The sequence below is a fragment of the Pyrgilauda ruficollis genome, unplaced genomic scaffold (assembly GCF_017590135.1).
Source record: "Pyrgilauda ruficollis isolate IOZ18807 unplaced genomic scaffold, ASM1759013v1 scaffold98, whole genome shotgun sequence".
NCBI classification, from domain to species: Eukaryota; Metazoa; Chordata; class Aves; order Passeriformes; family Passeridae; genus Pyrgilauda; species Pyrgilauda ruficollis.
In genome coordinates, this window is record NW_024531932.1 from 1,347,940 (window position 1) to 1,354,285 (window position 6,346).

Genomic DNA, 6,346 nt, shown 5'->3' on the forward strand with positions numbered 1-6,346 from the left:
CCTTTGTTGGTTGATGTGTACGGATGCTTGCAGCAAGCAGAGTTCTTCAAGTGGAGAGCAACTTTCAGTGCATGAAATTGGAGAGTACAGTTAGAAAAAGCAGGGAAATGCAGCCATTGCAATAAACTATATAACATCAAGTTTCTCTGCTGGCAGTACATATTGATATAGTACAAAAAAAAGATCAGTACAGTTAAAATCAGTCTTTTTCCTTAACTCTGTTTTTTACAGCTTTCTCACACAGTGTAACCTCTTAGTAATTTCTTTGTATGCAGCCCATATTCCATCTTTTCCAACATTTGTTACCTGGCTCAAAAATCCTCCCTCTAGCAAAAACAAGAAACCAACAAATACTAAAGCAGCTTAATCTTACTGTACATGGAAGAAAGGAAAGGAGAAAAGAAAGAGGGGAAAAAAAGGTGTTATGCAGTCATTTTACCAGGTAATACTGAAACACCATTTTTAATTACAAAACACTAGGATTGCAAAGGTAGATACTCAAAAATTAGGAAGTGGCTAATGTAAAACTATCTTCTTCCTTTCTCCCTTATGTATTATTGCATGTCCAGGTGCTGGTTGTTTTCCCCATGGGAGTCTTGTTTCATTTGATGCACCCAGTTGATGTTTGCTCAGTAAGAAGGGCTTTATGTGCAGCTGTGCACATGAAGCGTGATTTAGTCCATATCATGCAATTCCAGTGGTACATGTATGTGTTTCATTTCCCTGTGAGATATTTTCTGGTTTTTGCTGTACTGGATTTCTTGTCAGTGTTAACCTGAGGGGTAACTAAAGAACCTCATTCTGTAGATGAGGGCTCAGAGGCAGAATCCAAGCCGTGATTCACTTGCCCATTTTTGATGCCCAATTTAGGATGCAGTAAGCATCATAGATGTCCTTCATTTTTGATGTGCAGTTCTTGCTGGCTAAACTGCTGTGGCAGGTGCTTCATGTAGCTGCAGAAGTTTCTCCAGCATGAGGCAGACACACTTCTTAGTCTCTTGGAACATGAGTGGACATGAGTTTGGGAGGAGGGTGGTGCTGCTGGAATGGTTTGTTTAACAACACCTTGAGAGCCCACTGGCAGAGCAGGGCTAGAGCCACTTTCCTCAGGGCAGTGTTCACCTGAGAATTCTCAGCAGCTCTGGCCTTGGTTTTACTCACTTCTTCAGGAAATGGAGTTGGGTCCTACAGTGCTGAGTGCTCCTGATTATCTTACAGGTGTTGGTTCGCTCTCTGCAGGGAGGCAGTGCCCACTTGAAACAGTTGTCTGTGTAACAAGGTAAAAGACTTCTGTGTGATACCAGAACAATTAATAGTTGTGGCAGCACTTGTCAGGCAGTTCAGGGCTTTGTGCAGTGCTTGTGTTGCCCTTGGTTCACTTGGCAGCCCTGGGAAGCAGCTCTGCTGAAGTTGTGCCCAAGTCTGTTACTTGGATCTACTATCATTTTGTATACAATAGTTGATGCTGTGCAGCATGTAAGAAAGGGGAAAAAAACCCATTTTATGTGTAGCTGAAATAGCTGTGATGTTAGGGAAGAAAGCCTAGAGTTTTTTTTTTCTGAAACCTTCAGTTACTCAGGAAACCTTGGGCACCACTGTTGGAAAGGCTAATGCAAACAACTGGGCAATGAGTTTGGGCTTCAGTGTGAGCTTTTTACAATAATTAATTTTTAAAGTATTTTTATTTGATAATTAAATTAGCATTTGATAAAGATTCAGAATTCTCACTGGAGGAGACCTGTTGCATGTCAAACTTGTCATCATGACTGCTGAAGGAGACTTGCTATTGCCAGAGCAGTGCAGCCATGGACTGGATTTATTGCACCTGTCACATTAGTACAGGGATGGAGATGGAATTTGCACGGCAGAGCTACTCAGGCTTTTTGAACTGCAGGTACAGCAGATGTTTGTCCCTCATTTTCCAAGGCAAAGGTAAGAACACGTGTAGAACTGTTAAAGCAGTGAGCCCTGCTTGAGCATTATGTTTTGTCTCCTTTGGCACTTTGTGGGAGTTGCTATTAATGATGTTGTTACTGAGCACAGAGCTTCGAGCCTTGGTATTCCCTTTAACAATGTTTATAAACTACTCTGAAGAGGGTTTTAATTCATTGCACTGCTCTCTGCTGGAATGAACTTGATAATAAATGAAGCTTAATGTAATCAAATGTAAATCACTATAAAAGAGAGCTCCTTAAAGGCAGATGAGGTTCTGCAATTAAGATAAATGTAGATAAAAGCTTTCATTTAATAGTACAGTTTTCAGCACTGGTAGAGAGTTGAACCCCTCAAGAGTGGCTGTGTTGACTTTCTGTGTGCAGCCAGAGCTATGTGCTGGTATATACTATGAGGAATTACCTTTCTCAATTTTTGAAGGGGAGAAAATAGAAGAGGAAAAACAAAATATTTGTTTCCCCTGACAAGAGTCAGGGTCCCATTGCTTACCAAGTGAATATTTCTAATTTGCCAGGTCAGAGTGGTTTGGGTGCACTAATTATCAGCCTACTGTTTTGGTCCTTCAATCTACTGTTCTTGTTTGTGTTGGTCAATGACTTTATTGAAGCAATGTCTTCAAAAACCTTAGCTAGACCTTGAAAGGTGCAGAGCACCTTCTGTCACCTGCTGTTACCAGATTAATACAGCTCCTTAGAGGCCCAGGAAATGCCCTTGACTGTTTGCCTGCTCTGTTAATTAATCTGTGCACAATTAATCAATGAAGGAGCTCCACCAGCCATCATTTCTGTACACTGGAGTTCCCTCACCATGTGACTGAGTCCTCAGGTTATTTTATTTTCTTGGGGAAGGGAGCCAGTTTGTGTCTATACACATAATTTTTCTCTGTGCTACTACCTCTCACACTGACTTCCTTTCTGTGAGAATGCTAAAACTTTGTAACTGCAAACCTTTGCCTGCCCGTTCTGCAGAAGTGTTGAATGAGAAGGATGTGTTATCTTGTAACCACAAGGAGCTGGGGGTGGGGGGAAGCACTGGCAATTACAGGCACACTGTGCTGAAATACCTTATTCTAAAGAGTCTGAGTTCCTGCATATCCCCTGGGTTTGAACAGAGCTATTGACTCTACAAAAGAAGGTGTGGCAGGTGCCACGAGTGTCATCAGAGCCCCCTTACATTAGCTAGGACAGCACTTGGTACTATTATTTTTCTCCTGCCAAAGGCATATCGATTTCGGATTAGGAAAATGAGGTTTGAGAATCTCATTCTACATAGGAAGTACCAAGTTAGTAACCTCAGTGTAGCTGGTGTGTACAGTGCTGGTGGGGATCTTTATCTCACCAATGCTCCAGGCTGGTCATGAATCCTCACCTGTGCAGTGAATGTCTGCAGGTGCTCACTGCTGCCCTCCATGTGCCTCATTACACGAGGAAACAAAGGATGAATGTTACACAAAGCCTTCAGTTGGAGTGGATTGCAGAAGTCAAGGTTCCTTCCCTTTTCTGAGCAAATACAGCCGCGTGTCCGGGAGGAGGAGCAGACTTGGCAAACAGTAGCTGAACACCAGCTTCCAGTGGAAATTGTATCTGCCATGTCTTTGAAGAATTTCAGAGGTAAAACCACTGTAATTTTTTGTGGCCTGATCCTGCACAGAGGCTCTGTGTGTGCAGCTGCTCCTGGGTGCAGCATCCCGAGCAGTGAGGCTGTGCCGGCAGGGTGTCCTGAGGAGGTGCCAGTACCAGCTCGGGAGTGAGCAGGGGGAGGGTAATTGAGGTAAGGAAGCCCTGCAATATCTTTAGGTGAGGAAGGAGCCGGGATAGCCCTGAGGTGTTAATGCAGAGGTTGGGCCCTGCGGGGATTTCTGTCGGTGCCCAGAAGGGAATGCTCACTTAGTCTGAAGCAGGAGGGTAGTGAAGCTCCACGGGGCCTAAGGCCGATTCTCCACAGCATTCAGCATTTCTGGGGTGGGCTCTGTGGTGCCCAGTGTCGGGGGCTTCTGTAGGATCCCGGGCTCCCTGTAGGCACCCACCTGCTGGGGGAAGGAGGGTCCCCCTCAGCCAAGGCTTGGCCTTGGGAGCAGGCCTCTGCCATTGGAAAGGGTGGTGAGTAAAAATTGTAGAGTTAAAAACCCATGGCCAGGCAGGTAAATCCCACCGAAAGGGGTTTGTGTTTTGTTTCTAAGGACTTTCAATTTGTGTTTCTTTGTGGCTTTCAAAATAACTTAATCTGTAGTTGGTGCATGTTTGCTTTGTGCAGGGCTCTGCCCCAGGTGATCCTGGTGCAGGAGCTGCTCGCAGGAGCCTGGGCTGTCACTCCAGGGAACATGGCAGTGGGGTTTGCAGGGAAACAGTTTCTCTTGCTGTGAGAGTAAAAATAACAGTGCCGTGGTCAGAGAGCACTTGGGGTTGTGTCCCTTAAGGAACAGTCCTTTAAAGACCTGTGGTGGTGTACCTGCTTCCCCCGTGCCCCAGGCAGGACAGGCGGAGGCTCTGGGTGTGCCTGGCTGGGGTTTTCTGGGCTGTTGTTTCCAGGGCTGCTGTGGAGAGCTGAAGCTCAGCTCCTGGAGCTGCTCTGACCCTGCTGCTCCTGAGAACTCCTGTGCTGGGTTAATCTGGGGCACAAACCCTCTCCACCTGCAGCTAGCCCAGGTGCTGCCAGAAGGGTGTAAGAAGAGGGAAATGGGCCTCCAGGAGCTCTGGGAGCCCTGTCCCACTTGTGTTTTCCCAGCTCCTTTCCAAGGTCCCACAGCAGAGAGCTGCACAGTTGGTGAATGGTGCTTTACTTCAGTGCCTTTGCTTTTCTGAGCCTTGGGCCTCATGCTGGGGCAGTAACCAGCAGCTCTTTTCCCTTGGTGCACCATTATTAGGATTATTATTATTACTGTCATTTTCCTATTGAGTCCTAACAGCCTGTGTAGAAACTGCCTAGCAGAGAGTAACTCAAGGTACAACTCCATGACTTGTCAAGGATTTACAGCTAGCTTGGTGCACCATTGTTACCTAGACATGGCCCCTTGTTTTAGCCTGAAATTCAGCATTTTGTACTGGGTTTTATTCTTCACTCACTTTGTAGATAAGTGTGTCATGCAAATAAATGCAACTGCTTTTCAGTTTGGCTGTTCTGGTTCAGTATTTAAGCATCGATTACTGAGCTTGAGGTACACCCCCGGGTCTTCCTTTTCTGGTTTTTTCAGTTTGATTCTGGATGCTGCTTTCATTAGACTTTTGTGCTCCTATAGCCCCTCCTAACTGAATGTTGTCTGTCCCTTTATTGTCATGCATTTAAAAATATTATCTTTTCCATAATCAGAAACACTAATTAAAAATGTACTGAATTCAAGCCAGATCCATAGAAAAGACATGGCCATTAAAAATAAATTATGAGAAGATGTTTAAATATGTGCTTCTTTAAACACTTTCGCAAGGTCATTATTGTGTCTAATGTACCAGAAAGGGCTGGAAGGTGGCTGGGGAATGGCAAACAAATGCTTGTGCTTCACCTTTTTTTCAGGGCATCTCTATTCAATATAAATACTAAGGGCTAAGATGCTTTCATGGATTATTTATGTAAATTATCAGAAAAAATAAGTGATCTCCTCTTTTGAGATTGTACAAATTACAGCTGGACCTCGACATGCTCTGAGCTATGCTTCCAAATTTCATGCAAGGTGCTGAGTACTTTGGAATAACAAAAAGCTGTGATTGAAAATGTTTTCTCGTGCCCATGGTTTGCCTCATCACTGTGTTAAATACAACACCTTGCTGTAGGGAAAGGGCAGTGTGTGAAATGGAGGAGTAAGAGATGGTCTGGGGTTCCTCTTCTGTTCAAATATTATCAAAGACACAAGAAAGAACAAAATGCAGAACTTCTTCATCTAAGTGCAGAAAAAGGTGCAGCTGTTCATTCAAGAGAAAAAATGTTTTCAAGTCATTCAGAGTAGTAAGTAATTGATAGAAAAACATCTTGTGTGTTCAGTCTAACTGGTTTTAATACTTTGTGCCTCATGCGTGTGGGTTTTATCACCTCTGGGCTTTTTCCTTCCAATACAAATCAATTTCTGTTTGAGAGGAGGTGGTGGTGGTTCAGAAGTACAGAGGAATCATGCACACAGTGAGCTGTTACACAGTGGGAAGCGAATTGAACTGGGCCCTGGCCCTTGAGGACCACTGGAAGAGATCTGTTGCTGTCTGGGGTGTGCTCAGGGCAGCTGCAGCCCCAGGGAAGCAAGGGATAAAGCCAGAACAATTCAGGGCAGCTTCATGCAGGCTTTGCCAGGGGCAGGTGGAAAAAGCCATTTCACATGTAATGCCTTTCATTAGGCAGGGTGTACCTTGACTTTATAGGGCATCTCTGGTAAATTTGTAAGGCATAGCTAGAAATTAATGGAAACCAGAAA